The 24,082-nt window shown below is 48.2% G+C and overlaps 1 protein-coding gene across 2 annotated transcripts in view; it reads right to left on the reverse strand.

Annotated features, from left to right (window-relative positions):
• The window catches only part of RARA (retinoic acid receptor alpha), a 203,360-nt gene extending 180,233 nt beyond the window's left edge, over positions 1 to 23,127 (reverse strand). For both annotated transcript variants that reach the window (XM_035135758.2, XM_060281491.1), the window contains exons 1-2: positions 22,864 to 23,127; positions 22,613 to 22,702 (exon numbers count right to left, since the gene is read on the reverse strand). The gene's annotated coding sequence lies outside the window, so the exon portion shown is untranslated. The remainder of the gene's footprint in view (positions 1 to 22,612; positions 22,703 to 22,863) is intronic.
• Positions 23,128 to 24,082: the final 955 nt, after the last annotated feature.

The following is a 24,082-nucleotide window of genomic DNA, read 5'->3' on the forward strand; positions in this document are numbered from 1 at the left end:
TCACCTCCTTGGGTGCTTTTGCACTCTGGAATATTCACTCTTCGTTTACTCACACTTTTTACAACCTGTACCAGTCAATTTAAAAAAAGAATGGAATGGTAACCTGACATCTGCAGACATAAATAAACTGAGCGCTACTCTCCATTTTTTTGTTTTTGCTTTAAACCTTTTCTCACATGTGCAGTGACATTTTGTGTGATTGAGCCTATCTCCACTTCAGGAAACTGTTAAGTACTCTTTAAGTGGTGTTTTAAATCTCTCTTAATTTGCACTAAAAAGCTTTTACACCTGCATTAAGGTGTTTTTGCAATAGCACACTTGAATTAATAGCATTTTAGTGCAAATTTTAAAGCGGATAGCCTGATAAACTAACATGATTGCATTGCTACTTGCTCCCCACAAACAGGTATCCCTTACTCACTAGTTTGGATGGAACATAGTGGCAAGTTTTCACACAAATATACCATGTACTCCCTAGGTATGGAAGCGCACTTGAAATTCTACATGTAAGTACAGAGCGACGACTTGGTGGCCCTAAAAGTAACCAGTCCTGAGTAGCATATGAGATCCTTACTCGGCAATAGGTGATCGGGCAAGTGGCTATTTACAAGGCTTAATTGTGGATTTTGTGCATCCCAACTCTGTTACTGATTGCAAACAGAGAGCCAAAATGTGTTAGCTATTCCGAACTGATTAACATTTGCATAATAATATGATCTTAGGTATGTGACAGGCTTAGCTTCCATTTTGTGACGGATGCCAGTGGAAAGAGTAAAGGAACGCAGAATACTGTCTTCTCCCTTCGTAGCGAAAATTGGTACAGAGTTCTGTTTCCTTCTAAGAGCTCAAAAGCCTTACTTACCAGGACAGAGTGCTTTAGTACATCTTAAGAGACTGAAACAAATATACAGAAAGGACCCCATTGCCCCAGAGACTGTACCCTCCATATTTTTGCACGGGGTTCCCAATATGAGAAACAGCTGGGGGGGGGGAATGGGGCTTATTCCCAGAAACCAGGGGGAAGAGATCCCAAATGAACAAGCAGAGACAGACAGATACACTATATCCCCTTCTGCAATGCAAGCCCCCTCCCCAGGCCCATCCATCCATCAACACCATGTGCTCAGCATCTAGGAATGGTCCAAATGTTTGCCAGATGTGTGTGTTGCTGCCCCTTCCCAACCCTGCCAGCAATAATCCCAGGGCAAGCACATCCCTGTGATCTAGGAGATATTGGACAGAGGCGGAGGTGAAGGGTTGAAATTAAGGTGTGTTTTGTCTTGTCATGTTTTGTTTTTTTAAAAGGTCTTTCCTCAGAAAACATCAGTTGTAATATAAAGGGTTGCACACAGCAACCAGTTTTCTCTGACTGGACCGAGATGACCCTCGCCAAACTATATGTTACTTGCCTGGGGATCACTGTAAGCAGACAGTTAACAGATCCCAGTGTCTATCTCATATTCTCTCTCTCTCTCTCTCTCTCTCTCTCTCTCACTCACTCACTCACACACACACACACACACACACACACACACACAATTCTTCCACCAGCAGCAGAAAAAAACCCCAAATCCTGGATCAGGGAAAAGAAAGAGTTGTTGGGGTCCAAGCCTCTCTGAAAGCTATTCCCTCCCACTCAAAGGCCCTTTCTCCTAAACCTCAACCATGTAGGGTCCTGGCTATGAATACTTAACTGCACTCTCCACATGCTCAGAGGCCATTCTTTCCCCTTACAATTATTCCTCATACCCTGGGGCTAACCCCCTGACACGCACAAAAGTTCCACAACACTGCTCCCACTCAAATTAAGGACAGGGATCACATGCCTGACACAATTAGCCCAGAATATAGTACCGTAGTGATCCCCCCCCCTTTTGAGAGCTGAAATTATCTGATTGGCTGCAGCAGCTCATCCTCTTCTAGCTTCCTGATGGGAACTTGAGACCAACCAAAGCTAGCAGGGGAGGCTCCTTGGAGGGGGTACAGGACTGCATCAGCCCCGAACGTTATCTGTCAAGTCTCCTGCAGCCAGCCAGCCAGCTAGCCAGGGAACACAGCCTGCCGACTTCCGCCAGCAACTGGCAACTCCTGGTTCCATCTGGAGTCCAAACACAATTCAACCAGCTGGAATAGATTTGCAGGGACAAGGAGTGAACACAAAAGTGTGCGTGTGGGGAGGGGGAGCCTCAGTAGTCCTCCCCGCCCACCCGCTGCCCCTTTTGCAGCACGGGGGCCTGTGGCCCAGCTGGGAGCAATATGGGAAGTTGATACCGACCTGCTCCTGCTACCGTCCTGCAAAGTCGTGAGTGATGGCTTCCAAAGAAGCCACCCATTAGACTTGGCAGTAGGAGAAGTCAATAGTTTGAAAGCACTCACATCCTTCTAAACACTCCCTGTTCCTATCCTATGGGCCAGCCCTGGTCCCCCACACCCCCAAATCTGGATATATCGCAATATCACAGGAAGGAAAGAAGCACACGTTGCTTTAGGAGGAGACACATACAAGCACTACCGCAGCCCCAGGAACTGACTCCTCACTGGAGAACGGCAAGGGGTGGGAGCTAGATTCTCCTTTGTTGAAGGGGGTTACTCGGGGTCCCCATCCCCCACCGCCGCTCCTCCAGCAGCAGCACAAGCCCAGCCGTGTGGAAAACGCTTGCTGTCAGAAGAAATCTGGGCCAAGCCGGTGACATCGCCACGTGCAGCTTATGTAAGGGGAGGGCAGGGGAGGACAGGATGGAGAGGAAGAGGCTGGCAGAGGCGCGGAGAAACAAGGGGGCACTCTTGGAAACTGCAAGGTGGTTTGTTGGGTGGGGCAGGGGGGGAGATGCGGGGATTCCTCCCCCACGAGGCAGATGGGCCAGAGCTCTTCACTCCACCCGAAACAACCTTCGCCACATTCTGCGTTCGCACGGAACGCGATGAGGTTGGGCGCAGGTTGGCGTGGCGCAGATGCCATCGCGGCGGCTGGAGTTGGGAGCCCGGGTCTAGATAAGGGATTTGTGGAGGCTGTAGGGAGATCAGAGAAAGAGAGAGAGACCGAGATAAGCCACAGTCAGAGGTATAGAAAGACAAGCATTGCTGTGTCTGGCCTAGCAACCCAGAAGGACAGGGGGCCACAGCTGTCTTGTGGAGGCACAGCGAGGGCCGTTCCAAGGGAACTAGGGGGCCATAGCTTGCTGTTTATTAACTACTGTGAAAGAGAGGCAGCTGCATGTTTCTCTGTGCAGGTGAGTAGCCACCATTAGAGGGGGACAGAGGACCATGATCACAGTGGGGGTCTACCAACCAGTTGCAGAGGGTAAGGGAGAGGCACAACTTCAGTGTTGCCTAGCAACAGCTAGAGGGCTTTCCCCAATAGATTTTTTGGCCTGTTTTTGCTAGGCTGAAGCCCCAGAAGTGGGCAGAGAGTCACAGTTCTGCATGACGTAGCCCAGAGGTACTCGGATTTGGGGGCCACTGTGCTACAAATCAAACCCAGAATACGGAATATTGGCAGTCAATACAGCACATTTGCAGCTTCTCTGTGGTCGCGCTTGATTCTTGCCCACTTAATCGGGGACCAAACAGCCCAGAAGAGGCAGGCTGAAATTCAGGCTCATAGGCTCCTCAATCCTTGCCAGAGGCAACAGTGTGCCTTGCAAACATCACAAGACAGGAGCAGAACAGCATAACTCCTAGCCCTGACTTCGGTCTAGTACAACAGCCAAACATTCTCGTCTTTCCCAGTGCTTTTCCACACAAAATACTCCTTGCTATTTGACATGTGCTGCTCACTGAGGACCCTTTCCAATTATCCTTTGAATCAATCGGTCCTACAACTGAGCTGCTTGAAGTCTCTTAAGATCATTTTCATAACATATATTCAATTCACTGTGATGATATCATTCCAAACATTAAAGGCCCTTCCCCCAAAGAATTCTGGGAGTTGCAGTTTGCCAAGGGTGCTGAGCAGGGGGGGTTTTTTGCAGCTGGAACTCACTGGAACTCAGTTCCGACACCTCTCAGGTGGGCACCATTGCCATCATAAGAGAACAAGGGAGGCATTCACAGGGAACTCTGGAAATTTTAGCTCTGGGAGGGGAGAATAGGAGTCTCCTAACAACTCTCAACACCCTTAATGAACTACAGGTCCCAGAATTCTTTGGGACTGTTTAGAGTGGTCTTATAGCGCTTTCAATATATGATGTGAATGCGGCCTGTCTGTCTCTACCACCGTGATTTGGATACTGGCTCCAGATATCCATCAATTTCACCACAGGGACACACACGACACCCCAATTGCCCAAGCACCGCTCCCCCACTTAGGCTTGTGCCTCATAGACCAAACCAGCCAGCCTCTTGATCCATACACAAATTTGTGGGGCAAGGCAAGTCTTTTCTCCGTAGCCTCCTCCCCCTCCCAGCCCACAACATATTCCCCCTCCAGGGAACAGTTGTTTATGAGCTTCTGGTGAGGGAATTGATTAACGGTTCCCGTGGGAAGGGGGGAGTGGGGTGGGAGGGCTTTGCCGCCGGCGGGAGTGAATCAATTTGCGCCATCGATTTTTCACGCACTGCGGCAGAAACGGGAGCCGAGGGGATGGCGGGAAGATGAATCCCCCTGCGGTCAGCCAGCTTGCACCAGGCTTGGCCACAAAGAGAACCCCTACACAATACACACCCTTCCACCATATACACACTAGGGCTGTGCATGTATCAGATATTCTAGATCCCTTCCCACTGCCGCCACAATTTGGAGGGCTTTGGTGGGCGTTGCTGGAGCTCTGAGGAGAATGGGGTAGACACGGTAATAACTGCAAGGCAAGGTTGTAGAGTGTTATCATCAACTAGAACAGGATCTAAAGTTCAGGAGAGGAGGCTAGGACTAGGGGCAGGGTCTAGGTACCTAGGCCCACCGACTTGAAGTTTTGTTTAATTCATTATTTAATTCATTTTAAATTTACAGCCTGCTATCTCCCAAGAGCTTGGGTTTTGGATGTCAGCCTGGCTGAAAAAAAGACTTGGAGGAATTTCCTAGGCCCCCTCAGGCCCTGTCTAGACATAGGAAGGTGGCAGGGGTATTGGGCCTGAACTTGAATTGTTATTGTTCTTCCTGTTGTTGTTGCTGCTGCAATCAGTGTTGGGAATTATTGGGGAGTGGGGAGTGAAGACATTCCTAATCTGGAACAAATACATGGAGCGGTCAGCCTTGGCCAACATGCAAGAACTTGACTAGCTGAGAAAACCAAAGAGAGAATTGAGGATGGAGGGAGATGGAGCCGGGGGGGGGGGAGTGGACATGAGGCAGTGTGGTGTAATAATAACAGGTAAGTCAGATGGCACTGAGAATCTGCACTAAAAACAAACCCCCCAAAACCCCACCCTCCTCTGCTATGGATCCTCAGGAACGCCTTGCACATAGACTGCTACTTCCGAGCAACTTTTTCTTTAAAATAGAAAATAACAATCCACCTCAAGGGGCACAGCAGCTGCAAGGAAGAATAAGACGGGAGAACAAGATTGAAGAGCACTCCACAATAATAAGCAAATACATACTTTCCTAATACAGCAAGCTCTGGGGGTACAGCAATTGCGCAGAACAGGTTGAGGGGCTGGCTGAAAGCAAAGAGGTAAAGACAGCATGGTAGGAAGGCATAGGGAATGGGGTGGGGTGGGGGCCAAGTACAGCTCTCTAGGCCTCTTCACCTGGGCCACATTCCTCACCAACCCTGCTTTGCAACCCCCTTGAGAGCTTTCTTTCTTTGAATTCTGATGATATTTCTCACTTGCAGGGATGGAGGGTAGAGAGGGATGTACGGTATGAATGAATGAACGCTGGTTGCTCCACCCATTTTTGCTTCTGGCCCTGCCCAGTGCTGGGCATGTGGCCCCTGAAAAGCTGCCTTGGAATGAATGTGGCCCTGAGATTCTCCACACCTGCAATATAGTCTGGAAATGCGAACAAAGTGAAGGAGAACCGCACAGGGCCAGAAGCTTGGCTGCAATAGTAGTAACTCTGAGGGTGGCACTAATTCATGGCTCCATTTTATTTCCTTATAATAAGCTGCCCTGGTTGTTACTCATTTATTTAAAATATTTACACCTCACCTTTCCACTAGTTCTCCCCAAAAGGCAGTTCAAAATACGTAAACAACAGCTAACCCAAATACGGGAGGCGGGTGGCGCTGTGGGTTAAACCACAGAGCCTAGGGCTTGCCGATCAGAAGGTCGGCAGTTTGAATCCCGGTCCCAGCTCCTGCCAACCTAGCAGTTCGAAAGCACCTCAAAGTGTAAATAGATGAATAGGGACCGCTCCAGCAGGAAGGTAAACGGCGTTTCCGTGTGCTGCTCTGGTTCGCCAGAAGCAGCTTTGTCATGCTGGCCACATGACCTGGAAGCTGTATGCCGGCTCCCTCGGCCAATAACACGAGATGAGTGCCGCAACCCCAGAGTCGGTCACGACTGGACCTAATGGTCAGGGGTCCCTTTACGTTTACCTAACCCAAATACATATTTGAAAGAAAGAAAAAGAACAATTGAAGTCTAACGCAAGTCTAGCAGCAGAGTAAAAAAAAAAACAAGCAGGATGTCAAATTTTACATTCATTTATTTATTATCCCATTAATACCCCTACCTTTCCTCCAATTAGCCCAAGGTGGCATATATGGTTCTTCCCTTCCTCATCTTATCCACACAACAACCCTGTGAGGTAGGGTTTGGGGCTGAGAAAAAGTGATTGGCCCAAGGTCACCTAGTGAGCTTCATGGCTAAGGGAGGATTTGAACCCTGATCTTCCAGGTCGTAGTCCAGCATTCTTTAACCACTATATACCAGAATGGCTATCAAAGGCTTGTGGGAATAAAACAAATTTGATCTGGCACCTAAAAGAGAAAAGAATAAGCTACAAGCAAAATGTCTCTTGAGAAGGTGTTCCACAATCTACAGCAGGGCCTCTAATCAACAGCAGGCAGGCAGATCCAAGATAGAAGATGGTCCTTCAGATACCCTTGTCCTACTCTGTTTTGGACTACCATTTTCCAGTTTGCACCCAGAACCATGCTGGTTGCTAAGTTAGGGTAATTGCATAGTGGCAAAATATATTCAGTCTATTCTAACCACCCCAAGTTTGACCACCAGCTGATGTTTCTGCATCCATGTACAAAACCTTGTGGTAATGTTAACTGGGCCTTTCCAATGTGTGCCATTGTAGCAAGATTCCCCCTCTACTCCCAAGTAGTGTTGTTTTTAGGATGGCATGATGTGAGTAGGAACTATCAGGTTATGACAACACCAGAAAACCTGTCCTTTGGGGTCAACATTGCATTTGGAAACAAGTGGAACGAGAAAAACCGTTGGTTCGCGTAATCCAGTAGCGTCAGGTACTTTTTGCAGTGGTCTCAGCAAAAGGGGGTTTTAAGAAATCCCCGCTACCCGAGATCCTTGTCTGACGAGAGATGCCAGGGGCTAATTGAAATGATGTGCTCTGCCACTGAGTTTCCCCACCCACCTACCCACCCCTTAAACCTGTTGGCTAAAAGCAGGAAGTGAGATGGGAAAATGTTCTTTTATCTCACCCCACCCCCCCACCCCCAAAGCTGCTTTGGTTCTGAAACAATCGTTTCCCCATCTTGCCAATGCACTTTCGCGTTTGACTCTCTTTGCCAGCCCTCGGTACCCCTGCCTACTCAGTGTAAAGCTGTTATGCCAAAGAAAAAGGCTGCTATCTATGAAACCTATAGATTTATCTACCGGTACCTACTCCTAAGGTACAGTGGGGGCTGATGCCCAATGGTACAGGAGCAGGCAGAGAGGCCAGCAGTAGGCATATAGCTGTCAAGTTTTCCCTTTTCTCGTGAGGAAGCCTATTCAGCATAAGGGAATCTCCCTTTAAAAAAAAGGGAGAACTTGACAGCTATGGCAGTAGGCTAGAGCCACAGCCAACTAACTCATTGCAGTTCTTTTCCCCATCCCATTCCTTCCTGCACAGTTCCACAGGGGGCAACCCTGATGCTTAAAAGCTGCCAAGCAGTGCCACCCCCTGGACTAGATATAAGCAAGAACGTCAGGAAGGAAGAGGGCGTCTCAGGCCGGGCGGAGGGTGGTGGGGCAGGGCCCTCTTCGGCCTAACTAGTGGCCACTGTCAACACACCTCAGGAACATTGTCTCACTAAGTATGTCTTGGAGGAAAGGAAGTGTGTGTTCGGCACCCCCAACCCCAGTCCACTGCCTCTCTCCCCCCCCCCCCCATTTTCACCCCACAAGAGGCACTGCACCGCCCGGGGACTCCCTAGGGCAGAGCCAGTCTCCATAGCAACGAGATGGAGGATTGGAGGATGTGCCAAGCAGCTGGCACACAAGCCATGCTCCTTGAAGAGGCCAGAATCCTGATCTGAACCTGGCGCACATTTCCCTCCCTCCGTGGCAGCCTCTTATGCTGCCGAGCACGTACCACACACACACACTAGGGACCGTAGACTATAAATAGCCACTGGGGGGGTGTTATCTGCTTAGTCGTGGAGGGTGTGGAGGGAACGCGCGCAGCTCATCCGGGGAGGGAAGAAGCAGCCAGGACTCCTCCTGGGTTCTCCCGGCAGCTCTGGGAGAGAAGCGGAATAATGGATTACAGCGAGGCATGCAGGAGCTGGGATTTGGGAGTGCTCTGGAGTAGGTGGAATCGGTAAGAGCAAAGGGCCCTGGGAGCAAAGTCACCTTTGGAAATACCTGTCCAGGGGGACAGAGCGAAGGATTCTGGGGACAATACTTCTGCTTCCCCCAAGGACGTAGAGTTGTAGAAACAGATCTAGAAAACTAGATCGGGAGCGGCCGCCGAGACCACATTGGCTCCCAGTACGAGACCTATATTGGCTCCCAGTACGTTTCCGAGCACAATTCAAAGTGTTGGTGCTGACCTTTAAAGCCTATATGGCCTCGGTCCTGTATACCTGAAGGAGTGTCTCCACCCCCATTGTTCATCCCGGACACTGAGATCCAGCGCCGAGGGCCTTCTGGCGGTTCCCTCACTGCGAGAAGCAAAGCTACAGGGAACCAGGCAGAGGGCCTTTTCGGTAGTGGCGCCCGCCCTGTGGAACGCCCTCCCATCGGAGGTCAAAGCGATAAACAACTACCTGACATTTAGAAAACACCTAAAGGCAGCCCTGTTTAGGGAAGTTTTTAATCTGTGATATTTTAATGTATTTTGCTATTTTTTGGAAGCCACCCAGAGTGGTGGGGGAAACCCAGCCAGATGGGCGGGGTATAAATAAATAAATAAATAAATAAATAAATAATAATTTAAAAAACTGGAACTTCATGATCCTGGGAGAACCTAAATGGAGGGGGCTTTTCCCGAATCCCCTGGAAAGCAAATGTGATCTATTGGGCTAGGGCAGGCATCCCCAAACTCCGGCCCTCCAGATGTTTTGGCCTACAACTCCCATGATCCCTAGCTAACAGGACCAGTGGTCGGGGAAGATGGGAATTGTAGTCCAAAACATCTGGAGGACCAGAGTTTGGGGATGCCTGGGCTAGAGTAAGGGCTGAAATTTTTTTGGGGGGGGGGGAGAGCAAGTGATTCAACGCAAACTATTCTGAAAGCCCAGGAAATTTTGATAGGTAGAAGAGAAAGCCTCACATTCCTGGAAAGAGGGGCTATACTGGATGGTCCTATTTGAAAAAGGGCTCCCCCCCTCCCCCACCTGGACAGCCATTAGTTAATCCTTGGCTAGGAAATCTCCCCAGGGCCCCCGCTCCAATCAGGCTCCAAGCCACAACCTTTGCTCATTGCCAAGTTGGCGAAAGGTCAGCGAGACATCAGCAGTTTGCCAGCGGGAAGGGGAGGGGTAGCCCTGGTACAGGGGAGCCAGGCCTGGGTTTCAGTCCACTATGGCCTGAGGAGGCCATGGAACCCCAAACAACACTCATGAAGAATTGGACATCGCACCGCATGTTGGTTGGTAGGTGCTGGTTGTGTCCGGCACACACTGCGCTCTCACCCTTGTCCACACCCAGGGTGTCTACCCCAAAACAGTTCTCTCTTATACTGAGTAATGGCGACACCCAGTGGCAACTCTGCTTTATCACAGCACCAACCCACTTTCTCCCGCACCTTCAGATATTGCTGTCTCTCAGTCCAGGTTTTTATGTTCTTTTATTACTAGGTTTAATGTGCCAGGGCTAAATCCCGCTATCAAGCTCAATTCCCTAATATCAGCAAGTCAAGTCTAGCTCCCCCAAATGTCCAAGTGGCTGGTGTCCGATTCAATAGAAGAACACTCTATATATGCTCAGAGACAACTATTTTGCGTATTTCTAGCTTAAAAGAGACAGCCTTGGTTGGCAAGGCTCGCAATTTTGAAGGTCGAGATCTTACTTCCCCAGTCAGTTCACTAGAAAGGAAATAATTAAGCATGATTTGGTTATTATTCTAGCTGCACAAGAAAACACAGATAGTAGATAACTATATTCCTCCGGGTCTTGGAGGGGAAATAAATAACCTGTGTATTTATGCACAACAATAGGAGACACCTCGGAAATCATCTCTAGCAGGCAGCAGGAGAACTCCTGCTCCAGAAGAAACAATGCAAATTGTTGTGAAATTTCCCAAATAACACACTGAAATGAATGAAGTGTGTGTGCATGTGTGTATAGAGGGAAAACCAGGAGTTGACTTTGGTGTGAAAAGACTGAGCACTCTACTCCATCCCGATATTCAGAACAAGTCCATGGGCTCAGAATGTGTTATTTCTAAATGGATTTATTCTCCAACAAGCACTGGTTGGTGGATCTTGGTGGTCTAGTTAAAAAAAGCAACAGTAGATCCTACAAGCCTGAAGTCCTCCCACCTCTGGGTGAAGGCAGATTAAATGATATAAAAGAAACTGATGAGCAAGGGAAAGCCTGTTTCTTGCAAAGCCTCAGAGGCAAATTGCTATATTTCTTTGCCACTACAGTTCCCAGGATGCTTTGAGGGAAGCCGTGAACTTTCAATGTACGGTATGGCAGTGACCTGAATGCAGGAGAAAAGAGGTGCTTTCCACGACAGCCTCTTTGTTCCTCAACTCTCTGCTTATTGCCCAACCTCCTTCCTACACCAGCTGCCCAGCACCCATCCCACCTGAGAGGGGATGCTTCTCTTGTAAACCACTGGAACTCCCCACTGCAGGAGGCAGTGGTGCCTGGGCTCAGAAACAGCGCAGGGCCTCGCCTTCCAAGTATCCAAACCCAATTTCCTCTCCTTCGAACTTTCAGCACCTAAAGGTAGACTCTATAGCAGGCATCTCCAAACTGCGGCCCTCCAGATGTTTTGGCCTACAACTCCCATGATCCCTAGCTAACAGGACCAGTGGTCAGGGATGATGGGAATTGTAGTCCAAAACATCTGGAGGGTCGAAGTTTGGGGATGCCTGCTCTATAGCATTCTATAACCAAGTAGTCAGGGCAAGCCTTCCCCCTTTAAGATCAGTCTGCACACAAAACATACATTTCCTTTCGTACCATGCCTCCCACCCCACCCGTTCCCCACTCTCTCTGTCAATTTCTGGCCTTAAAAGCCAACATAGTATTTTCTCAGCTGTCAGATCTGATTAGCTCACACAGACATTCAATTGGTCGGTTGAAACCACAGGGACACAGAAGCGGGCAGCCGAGCAGGAGGGTGGGGGGGAGGAGGACAGGATAACTGGCATCTCATCCCTCCCCTCCCGCTTCGCATTCATTCTTTCTATCACAAGAAGACGCAGAGCTTTGACCTTCCAAGGAAGGGAGTTTGGCACCCAAGAGGACACCCTCTACACAGCCTCCACTTAGCACTAGTGGCGAGAGGAGGATTGCTCCACATCAAGGGAGGAGGAGGTGGTGGAAAGAGCCAGGACTTTGCAAGCCCTTTCCCCTCCAACACACTCTCAGGCACAGAAAAGAGGGGAAAGTGGGTCATGGAAGGAGGAGAGCTGGGGGAAAAAAGGCCACCACCCAGCTCAGCCACACTCCCCTCCTCGCTTTGGACCACTCTTTGAGATCTGACCATCAGCGGTGGCTGCTGCTCTTTGGGGATGTTGGGGCAGAAGGCAGGGAGACAGGCAGGCCAGAGAGCCACAGCCAATAACAATGCAGAACCTGAGCTAATGAGAACAAGACACAAACAATTCTACTTTTCGTCCCCATCCTCATCTTCCTGCCTGTTGAGTTCCACAGCAAGATTAAGGAGGGGGGGAAGCTGGCAGCCAGGACAACCTTTTGGACTGGTTGGAATAATAAATAATAATAATAATAATAATAATAATAATAATAATAATAATAATAATTTATTATTTATACCCCGCCCATCTGGCTGGGTTTCCCCAGCCACTCTGGGCGGCTTCCAACAGAAAAATAAAATAAAATAATTGATTAAACATTAAAAGCCTCCCTAAGTAAACAGGGCTGCCTTCAGATGTCTTCTAAAAATCTGGTAGCTGTTTTTCTCTTTGACATCTGATGGGAGGGCGGGTGCCACTACCGAGAAGGCCCTCTGCCTGGTTCCCTGCAACTTGGCTTCTCGCAACGAGGGAACCGCCAGAAGGTCCTCGGTACTGGACCTAAGTGTCCGGGCAGAACGATGGGGATGGAGACGCTCCTTCAGGTATACTGGACCAAGGCCATTTAGGGCTTTAAAGGTCAGCGCCAACACTTTGAATTGTGTTCGGAAACCTACTGGAAGTAAGGAGATAGATGGGCTTGGAGGAATCAAGCGTGAGGTGGGTGGGGCAGGGCTCCCTTTGCCTCAATGGATCAGCCCCCGTTGCAGCAGTACACATCCCTTCATTGCTACAGCATCGCCTGGCGAGTTTCATGCCCGAATAAGCCACGGAAGAGCAAGGACCACAACTGGGATTTTCCTCGCTGCCTCGGACAGAAAGCCTTTTCAACGGAGCTTGGTCAGGCACGCTCAAGATGAGGGTTACATCCAGAGCCAGGATTCAGTTCTGAAACGTGTGAAATCGTGAGCACACATCTTCAGAGTGTGGCCCACAGGAACCCCAGCTTATTCCACTCAGAGCACAAATACCACCATGGCTGCAGCCACTGAGACACAGCTGGAGGTTACTGGAGAAAGGTTTCAAGACAGAAGACTCTTTTTCACAATCAACTTTGTCTTACTTTCTGGCGGAAACTATTGCTAATGCTTTATTGACTTGCTTTTCTCAGCGACAGGCAGCGCAACAGAAAAAGATTCATTCGGTTTTGAAAACCAGCAGCAGAAGAAAGCTCCATTAAGAGTTTCAACTACTGAATAGAGTTCAGATGTTTTGGACTACAACTCCCATCTCTCTCAGCCAGCTCAGGCTGCTGTGATCTATAGTCCAAAAAGGCCTGGAGGGGACCGGGGTGGGGAATACTGACCTGTAAGGCTTTCTGGGGAATATGTTTGTGAAACCGCACAGCCCACACTCCATGCAACGCAACCAAGATAGTAATACCGATTGTGAGCTGGCATGCAGCCATCCTTCAGTCTTCCTGATGCTGAAGGGAGGAACGTCCCTAGGGCTCCTGCAGAGTCCAGAGGCCTCAGAGGTGTCTTTCTCTCCAGAGCTGGGAAGACTGAAAGATGGACGCCTACTCTGCCAGCTCAGAAACTAGCACCTTGTGTTTAGCAGCAGTGGACCCAAGTGATGCTTGGGAGCGGCAACATGGGAGAGGCCACCTCTGAGTCAGCCACTGCTAGTGAACCAGGTGCAGGGGGGATGGGGGTGGCCCACAAGCCTTCAGTATGCCGGCTCTGTCCTATGGAAACAGGAATATACAGAAGAGCTAAGTACGTCCTATCGGCAGCGCTGAGGGCTTTCGCTTTGGGCCAGCTTTCAGCACTGGTGGATGGCCACAGAGGCACAGTTGCCTTTGTACAACAGTAGGCTAGTTGCTGCACAAAGTCACATCCTCCCCTCTGTCCAGGCACGCAAGATACATTTTGGGTGTTCTAGGACATATTCCAGCTAGGCAAAAGCACTCAGGAAAAGTGGGAAGGAGGGCTAGCAAGAGGGGAGTTCTGGGGAGAGTCCCAGGGGCCCCCCAGGCATATGACAGGACATGTCAGGGGAAGCGGTGGGTAGATTTTAATTCACTTAGGGCAGAATAAACACACACACACACACACACACTGAGGGTAACCCTAGCTGCATCCTGTCCCCAATGGCAGCACAAGGCCAACGTACAACTGGCCAAATGCATCAGGCCAACGCCATTTATTGATTAAATTTGTAAGCCTACCCTTTGCCAAAAGGTCCCCAGGACAGGTTACCAACCCCCCCCCCAAAAAAAACCACCCCCAATTTACACAAGTTCTAATTATATTGAAATCAAAGAATGAAACTACAAAATGAAGCAATAACCGAAACAAACAAAACAGTAGCAGAGAACAGCAATGCAAGAGGAGGGAATGTGGCCACTCAGTCTAAGACCTGGCTAAAAGAGGTTTCAGTGTATCTGAAGAAGTGTGCATGCACACGAAAGCTCATAGCTATGGCAAACTTAGTTGGTCTCTAAGGTGCTACTGGAAGGATTTATTATTTTTATTATTATTTGTTTCGACTACGTCAGACCAACACGGCTACCTACCTGCAACTTATCCTAACCTGGATGCTTTGCACTGGCTTGCATACCTGTCTACTGGAGTTTTAAGGTGGTGTAAAATTAACGTGCACGTAGACATGCGAAGGAGAGGTGTTTGGATGGCTGACAATGGTTTGGAATTACACACACACAAAAATCACTTTGTCCGTCTCCCTGTATGTTCTTGCATGTTCTTGGTGCAGGCCAAGGTGGAAAGCTATAGGTTTCAAAGGGGTACAGTACTTGAATTCAGGTCTTAGAGAAATATGTCCCCTACCATAAATCCCACAAATGACTGCAGGGTTTTTTTTGGGGGGGGAGGCAGTCAAAGACCCCCTTATTTGGCAAGTGCAGTGGATCCCTGGGACTGCGGGAGCTGCTAAATAACATAAAACATGTACAAAAATGTTCAGTTTCTGTTAATTGGTTCTCATGGGAAACTTACAGATTTTTGCTTCATACAATTAACTCAAGGCAGTGTCAATTTACTTTTGGCAGAAAGCCAAGGTCTGCCTGGCCTGGAAACTACTCTCTGATTGGTTAATGACCAGCACTGAACTCTGTTATCTAGGAATGCTAGCACAGTTGTTTCTTGTTGGGTGTTAGGAGTAGGAGTGCTGCGTATGGTTGGAAAGAGAGAGACAGAGAGGATTTATTTTGCTTTGCTTTGTATGCAGAAACTCTGCTGCTTTTATTTTCTTTTAATAAATCCTGTAAATAGTTATTCTGTGTCTAGCCGACTAGTCATTTCCACCTCAACTAGCTTCTGCGCTGTGCAGGATAACTCTGCTACGTTTGGGCTAAAGCCACTAGAGCTATGCCTGACACTTCAAAAGCCCTGCGGAGTCAGGCCAAAGGCCTCTCTAGTCCAGCGTCCTGTTCTCACAGTGGCCTACTAGATGCCTATGGGAGGCTCTACAGAACCTAACTGCACTAACCCCACTAACGCTTTCCTAGCAATTGGCATTCAGAGATATGCTGCCTCTGAAAGTGGAGATGGAATCAAGCCATCATCGCTAGTAGCCAATGAGAGCCTTATCATCCAGAAACTCGTTCCAATCTCCTTTTAAACCCATCCAATTTGGTGGGCATCACATCGTCCCATAGGAGTGAATGCCATGGTTTTAAGTTTGCATAGTGGGGAAAAAGAAGTACTTTCCTTTGTCTTTTCTGAGTCTTCCAACAGGTGGTTAAAGGTAAAGGGACCCCTGACCATTAGGTCCAGTCGTGACCGACTCTAGGGTTGCGCGCTCATCTCGCATTATTGGCCGAGGGAGCCGGCGTATAGCTTCCAGGTCATGTGGCCAGCATGACAAAGCCGCTTCTGGCAAACCAGAGCAGCACATGGAAACGCCGTTTACCTTCCCGCTGTAGCGGTTCCTATTTATCTACTTGCATTTTGATGTGCTTTCGAACTGCTAGGTTGGCAGGAGCTGGGACCGAGCAACGGGAGCTCACCCTGTCACAGGGATTCGAACCACTGACCTTCTAATCAGCAAACAGGCCCCCTGGCTGACCTGTGGAACCTGCAGAAGCTGTTGAACTCTCAATTCCCCTCAGTACATGGTGGGATGTACATTTATTGGAAGGGATTAATTCTGTAGGAATAGCTAACTGGTGACCCTCCAGAAGTTATTATAATAATAATTTTATAATAATAATAATAATTTATTATTTCTACCCCGCCCATCTGGCTGCTAAATGACAGCTCAAGGCAGCCCTATTCAGAATCTCCAATGGTCAGGGATGATGGGAGTTGTAGTCCACAACATGTGGACGGCCACAGGTCCGCTGCCTCTATGATAACAGCTGCCCTTCCAGGCTCCCCACTCTCAGCCATCCCTATCACTTATGTTTTCTCTATATTCCACTGACAAAAGCAGCCAGGCCTCTTTGCTTCCCCCCATCTTCATGACCCAGATTTGCCGCTAGCAGCTTGTGGCTTCGCAGGATGATGATGACAACACGGAGGAGGAGGAGGAGGAGGAGGAGGAGGAGGAGGAGGAGGAGGAGGAGGAGGAGGAGAGGAAGCTTCTGCCGCTGTCAGCGGAGGGATAAATAAATGCACAGGAGCACCCTCCCAGCCAGCTGGGGCAGGACACAGACACCATCACACTATCCACAAAACAACAGTTTGGAGCTGGCTGTAGCTAGTCCACTTTGCAAGGGTGGAGGGACTGGCGGGGGGGGGGGGGAGGCGCAGGTAAGGCCCTCCATGCGCACATGTGGCAACCACCACAATACAAAGGATGCTGAGAAGTGGACTTTCTGTTTGTGTAAGCTGATGAAGCCACAGGTCACTTGGCAGAGTGAAGAAACAGGGTCAAAAGAGGCCATCACTCACAGTTCTGGCTTTCTGTAGAGTCCCTTCACAAACACATAGACAACTGCGATAAGTCAAGCATCAAATAATTTTTTTTAAAAACGAACCTATATACTGCCCATAGCTGCCAAGTTATCCCTTTTTTTAAGGGATTTTCCCTTATGCTGAATAGGCTTCCTCGCGAGAAAAGGGAAAACTTGGCAGCTATGATACTGCCTCCTTTCCAGGGAACTCAAGACAGCTGGCAAGTCAAAGCACCAAAAACAATATTTCAAATGTGAAGCAATTTACAAGGGACACCCAGTTATATTAAAAAGCACCTCAAAATCATCCACGCTAATAATTCAAACACAACCAAGCGCCAAAAAAAAGAACAACATTGAAAACATGTCTTCACCAGCCACCTAAAACCACATAGTGACGAAGCACGGCACACCTTGCTTGGCAAGGCAAAGCTATGAGAAATCCAGTGATTTTTCATGTAGAAGTGAATCAGTGCGCTTCCAGGTTGTCACTACTTTGGGGGGTCAGATTCCGACAAATTCGGGTTGAGCAATTAAAGCTGATTTGGCATCCTTGCACAACAAGCCCACTCTCACTCCCCCACAAAGAAATCCCAACCTTCCTTCTTCTGCAATATGTCAAGTGATGGGAAAACTGCACTGGAAAGTGTGAGATAACAATTGCTTAACCTCCCCGGAGGTTCAATAAATAGCCAGTGCTGTCTAGCCTTCCCGCAAACTTTATGCAAACGAACCGGGTTGACTGGTCGATAAACAGATTGCCTAGAAGTGACCTATGTTTAAAGAGTGGAAGTTGGAGGAGCTCTGATTTGTAGGTTCTTCCCACTTCTCTAAGGAGCCATTACCATCTCCTCCATCCCCCCAACCAAGAAGAAGAGTTTGGACTTGATATCCTGCTTCATCACTACCCTAAGGAGTCTCAAACAAAGGACGCAGGTGGCGCTGTGGGTTAAACCACTGAGCCTAGGGCTTGCTGATCAGAAGGTCGACGGTTCGAATCCCTGCAACGAGGTGAGCTCCCGTTGCTTGGTCCCAGCTCCTGCCAACCTAGCAGTTCGAAAGCACGTCAAAATGCAAGTAGATAAATACAGCGGGAAGGCAAATGGCGTTTCTATGTGCTGCTCTGGTTCACCAGAAGCGGCTTTGTCATGCTGGCCACATGACCTGGAAGCTACACGCCGGCTCCTTCGGCCAATAACGCGAGATGAGCGCCGCAACCCCAGAGTCGGTCACGACTGAACCTAATGGTCAGGGGTCCCTTTACCTTTACCTTTAAGGAGTCTCAAAGCGCTAACAATCTCCTTTCCCTTCCTCCCCCACAACAAACACCCTGTGAGGTGAGTGAGGCTGAGAGACTTCAGAGAAGTGACTAGCCCAAGTTCACCCAGGAGCTGCATGTGGAGGAGTGGAGACGTGAACCCGGTTCACCAGATTACAAGTCCACTGCTCTTAACCACTACACCACGCTGGCTCAAAATATGATAGAAGCAGGGGGTAAGAAGAAGATGGAGGCTTTCGATCATAACAATTTAGGGAAAAGACACACACCAGATGTTCTGATCAGAACCACAAGCTCATGTCACTATTACAGGTTTATCTACACGTCACAGAGGTAGAGTATCATAACACAGACTTCAGCAGACATTGCAAAAAATTATGGAAAGAGAAGATTGGTGAAGCCAAAAGCCAACCCTCAACATTCCCGTTCAACCAACACCCCCCACCCCAAACAACTGAAGTTTTTCAGTTATGTATTCTCAGCTACTGACTTTCTTCCACCACCACCCCAAAAAAACTATTTGTCCTTAGCATCTAGGCTTCAGAGGTATGATGTTCCTGCAATGGAATCTCCATTAGCTGCCATAGCAAATAGCCACTGGTACAATTTTATATTATCCTTAAGAAAGGATATCTTAAGCAGGGGCCTTCACCATTTCTCAGGGTAGCTGTTGATAAGAATATAAGTTACAGAAAGAAAAGCTTCACTTTAGCCATCCTGGGGGAGAAACAGCAGCTTCACTGGGTGACCTTGGATTCTTGCATTATGAGGGAGAGAAAATTGATCCGTTTACTATAATTTGCATACGCTCACCCAATAACACTGCTTTCCGTATAGCTCACAAACCTAGAAGTATAAAATACTATGGAAATACATCATAAAATAACCGTATCATAAAATTGCTTGCAGAATTAAAAAAAATAAAAATAAATTAAGAAGAGACAATAAAACCAGATGGTCAAAGAAAATGTTACACAGCAGATAAACAGTGGTTCAAAACAGTAAAATCATAGTTGATTGTGTTTGGTTAAGTAAGAACTGGGAGATTTTTTTTAAAAAAAAGTCTAGCACCAGAATGCTCATAAAGAAGGCACCAGGTATGCCTCTGTGGGGAGAAGCCAACATTCTGTGTTTTGATATTTTACATAACAGCAAACCACAAAATATTACAATCATGGACTTTGGTTTATAGCGGCAGTTATAAACCGCAAAACGTCAGATGACATTTCCTAGAGAACGCAAGATCTGAATTGAAGAAGGATTCACATTACAGTACTACATTTCTGTGATATTTTCAAAGCCAGAGAAGAGGTGCCACCACGGAAAAGGCCCTTTCTCTCTCTTTCTCTCACTTTACTTGCTGAAGGCACCCAGCGCAAGGCCTCTCCCTCTTTCCTTCCTTCTTTCTTTTTTTCTCCCCCATATTTCATCTTGTTCTCCCTTCATATTATTTGCTGTTGCCTCTCCCTAACCCCAGAACTCCAAAAGTCCCAAATTATTTAGCCATTCCTTTAGCAACCACGTTCCTTCTAGATGCCTTGGAATACAGTTTCCATCAACTCCAACCAGTACTACCAGAGAATAACCCCTATGGTGTTCTTCTATTTTGCTGAAAGCCACTCAGAGTGGCTGGGGCAACCCAGTCAGATGGGTGGCATACTGGTAGTAGTAGTAGTAGTAATAATAATAATAATAATAATAATAATAATAATAATAATAATAATATCTGCCCGGACACTGAGGTCCAGTACCGAGGGCCTTCTGGTGGTTCCCTCGTTGCGAGAAGCCAAGTTGCAGGGAACCAGGCAGAGGGCCTTCTCGGTGGTGGCGAGCCCTGTTTAGGGAGGCTTTTAATGTTTAATAGATTATTTTATTTCATTTTTCTGTTGTAAGCCACCCAGAGTGGCTGGGGAAACCCAGCCAGATGGGCGGGGTATAAATAATAAATTATTATTATTATTATTATTATTATTATTATTATTATTATTATTTTATTGACTCCTGGGGATTATTTTGATTTTTCTTTCCTGCTAGGAAGCCCCTAGTACAAATTTGTGAGTTTGGGAAACATTACAAATAATATGGTGCTAGTTTTTTTGGGGGGGGTTGTATGTGGGGGGGGGCAGAGTATGAAGCCAGGGTGTGTAGGTGGAAATTGGAGTACACACACTGAGCACAAACCAGGCCATTGTATAAGTCAGCACTTCTTGCAGACATTGTGTGTCTCGCCTTCCCATCTCACGAGGCTGAGTCATCTACAAAAATCACTTTTATTGGGCAATGTGTTTAGCACCTCTATCTTGGGTCGCCTTGCAAAAAACCCTACAAAGAGTGGGGCATAACTAATCGGGCATTTTGCAGATGAGGTAACTGGAGCCAAGCCATTTTGCTGCCTGAGGCAAAGGTGAAGGTTGCAGCACTGCTCCCCCTCCTGCATATCTTACATCCAGAAGCCAACCGAACTAGCAGCTGAATCTTCTAACACTGGCGATGGGGACCACCCCTAAGGGAAGCGGGCTAGTTTAGCAGGGTGCGGCACAACAGCGCTTTCCTACAACCCCTCAGTGCTGCTCTCTGCCTCCACAACGTCTGCCACCTGAGCCAGCTACCTCATTCTGTCTAATGGAAGGGCTGGCCCTGACTGAGGCCAGCAGAGGGGGCCTGCCCAATGGCATCAGCAATCTATGATGAGAAATGGATTTGAACCCATTCAACACAGCCAATAAAAATACGCAGGCCTCCACCTGTACAACACATTTAAAGCAGTGCGGTACAATTTTAAGCAGTCGTGGATCTTCTCCCCACACTCCAAAAATAATAATAGAATATTGGGAACTGTAGTTTGTTAAGCTTTCTGAGAGATGATAGGAGACTGTTATTCCCCTCACAGAACTAGCCTACAGTTTCCAAAGTGTTTTAATAGTCAATCCCTCTTCCCAGGGAACTCTGAGAATCGTAGCTCCGTAAGAGGAACAGGGGTCTCCTAAGCACTCTCAGCCCCCTTAAGGTTCTCTGGGAGAAGATCCACAACTGTTAAAAATTGTATGATAGTGTTTTAAAACATATACAGTGGTGCCTCACAAGACGAATTTAATTCGTTCCACGAGTCAATTCGTTTTGCGAAAAATTCGTCTTGCGAATCGCAGTATCCCATAGGAATGCATTGAAATTTCTTTTTTTTTTTTTTGCCCATAGGAATGCATTAATTAAATTTCAATGCATTCCTATGGGAAACCGCGATTCGCAACATGAATTTTTCACAAAACGAATTCATCTTGCGAGTCACCATCAGATCACAAGACGCATTCGTCTTGTGAAAAATTCGTCTTGCAGGGCATTCGTCTTGAGAGGTACCACTGTATAGGGCAAATGGGGCTCAAGTGAGGTCTAAGTAGCTTAGGAGTTGGTCATGGGAGCTTGATCAACAGCTGCTAACTTGCCATGTGGGACACTGGCCTCAAGCTCCCCATCTGAAAGGGGGTGACTAATCTGTCACCCTACAGACACATTTGAACTACAACTCCCATCAACCCTAGCCATGCTGGCTAGGACTCATGGGAGCTGTAGTTCAGCAACACCTAGAGGGCTACAGGCTAGCCACTCCTATGATTTTTTTTTCTTCCTTTTTAATGTACCGGTACATCTTTTCCAGTGTTAGAAACTTGAGATACGAAAGCTTGGAGCTAAATGGCACCTTAAACCTGGGTTATGGGAGCAGCAACGGAATGTTTAGGCATGCTTTTTTATAGCAAGAATATAAAGCTGAAAATGAATGAACTGCAGCTAAAATATGATGTTCATTTTTCACATGGGTCTAGTCCTTCCCCTGCCCACCCCCCCTATTCTTAAGAGGGTCTCTTCTCCAGTCTTCAGAGAGTAGCTGGAAGTGGGGAGGCAGAAAAAGGTCCCCCTTTCCTTCCATTCTGCAGTTTTAATCTGAAATTTTAGGCGCAGTACTGAGCCCAGAGCTCAGAAACTGCTTGTGCTAATGAAATTCCACTTCGCAAAATGCGTCCAGAAATATGGGAGTTTCGAACACCGATCTTGCCGTACCTCCCAAGCGTGTGCATGAGGCTACTATCCCCACCCCAGTCTATTGAGAGACCATGAGCTGCCCCAAGGCACCATGAATGGACGAGCGGCATTTGAACCCAGTTCTAAGGTCAACTCCCCACCATAACTGCCACCAGCCTGGACACTTGTTTTTCTCAGCACCAACCTTAGGAAAAACTATAGGTGCTAAGCAAAGTTCTCAACACCAAACACACCTGAGTTCCCAGGAGGGGAAATCCCCAAAAACATTATCCCAACTAAACCGAGGATGATCTATCGGATTCCCTGCTGAAAGGGGATTCCATGGCTGAATTTAAAGGGGAGGAGGAGAGGGAATTGACGCAAAAGTGGAGCGATTCAGCTACTCACCTCCCGTGCGCAACTTTTAAGCGGGAAGAGGTCTCTGCAGGGCCAGCATCTGCGGACTGGAAATAGGGGATGCCCTGTGGGCTGTGGAAGCTAATATCAGACAAGAGGGGGGAGAAGCAAGGTTTAAAACATTTTTTTTAATGGCAAAGCATTCTCTTTGTACCTTTAATGCAGCGAGGGATATATTATTTTAGCGGGGAGGGTTGGCATGTGAGAGGAGCGAGAGACACAGAGCTGAGCTTTCTTTTTACCTTATCCGGGTCCAGGGAGCCGGGTCTCCTCAGGTCCTGGGGGAAGCCCTCCTTTGGTGGCGGGCAGGATTCCCCCTCTGTCTCGCTCAGCGCATGGACTGTCTGCACACGCTGCAAGGCGAAGTCCGCTCCCTCTGGGTCCTAACACCCTCCTCTCCCTCGCCCAGGCCCCTCTGCGCTCCCCACAGCTGCGACGACGGGGCGGCGAAACGACGCCGCGCCGGGTTTGTTTGGAAACTTCCAATTCGGCGCCAAAGGTCGCTCGGGAAGAGACGCGGCGGGGCAGGGCAAGGGAGAGTCCAAAGTTCGCTGCCACAATCCAGAGTCGGAAATCGATAGGAGGAGGAGGTGCTGCAGCTGCTGCTGCTGCTGCAACTACAACCGAATTTGCAGGCTGGCTTAGGAGGCAAGCGGAGCAAGCGGCGTTTCCTCTGGGCGGGATCCACCTCGGAAGGGACGCCGCCGCTCCGCGCATTATTCGCCCCTCGGAGCGAATCCGAAGGCTTACTTGCTTATTCAATTGCATGCGGACGCCGCCTTTCCTCCAGGGGGCTCGAGGCGGCGCACATAATGTTCTTCTGCTCCCCATTTTACCCGCACAACAAGCCCCTGAAGTAACTTAGGCTGAGAGTTGAGTGGCCGTCGCCCAGGGAGCTTCATTGGCTGAGTGGGGACATTTGAACCCAGGTCTCACAGGTGGAGTAACGGGTGGGAGGAGCTCACACAAATTCGAAACAAAGCACCATTTCAGCATTTTTTGGTTGTCTCCAATGGTTTAAAAACGTTTTTTTAAATGAAATTCGTATTGGCATGGTGGTTTATTTAAAAAAAAATACCCAACAACAATAATAATATATTTGTACCCTGCCCATCTGAGTGGGTCATCCTATAAAAACAGAATTAAACATTAAAAGCTTCCCCAAACAGGGCTGCCTTCAGGTGTCTTCTAAAGGTTGCATAGTTACTTATCTCTTTGACATCTGATGGGAAGGCGCTCTATAGGGTGGGCACCACCACCAAGAAGGCCCTCTACCTGGTTTCCTGTAGTACTAGTAGTAATAAATTAAATTTAGCACTGTCAGTGGAAAGCTATTGCAAAGGGGACCCTGCCCCACCATTATAGCCCAATATGGCAAATGGGGCCCTGCTTCACTGGCCTCAGCCAGCCTTCGCCTGCCTGCCTTCTGATTTTCAGGGGTTGGCTCTGCATGCCAGCTTC

This window comes from Zootoca vivipara, chromosome 13, assembly GCF_963506605.1.
Source record: "Zootoca vivipara chromosome 13, rZooViv1.1, whole genome shotgun sequence".
Lineage (NCBI taxonomy): Eukaryota > Metazoa > Chordata > Lepidosauria > Squamata > Lacertidae > Zootoca > Zootoca vivipara.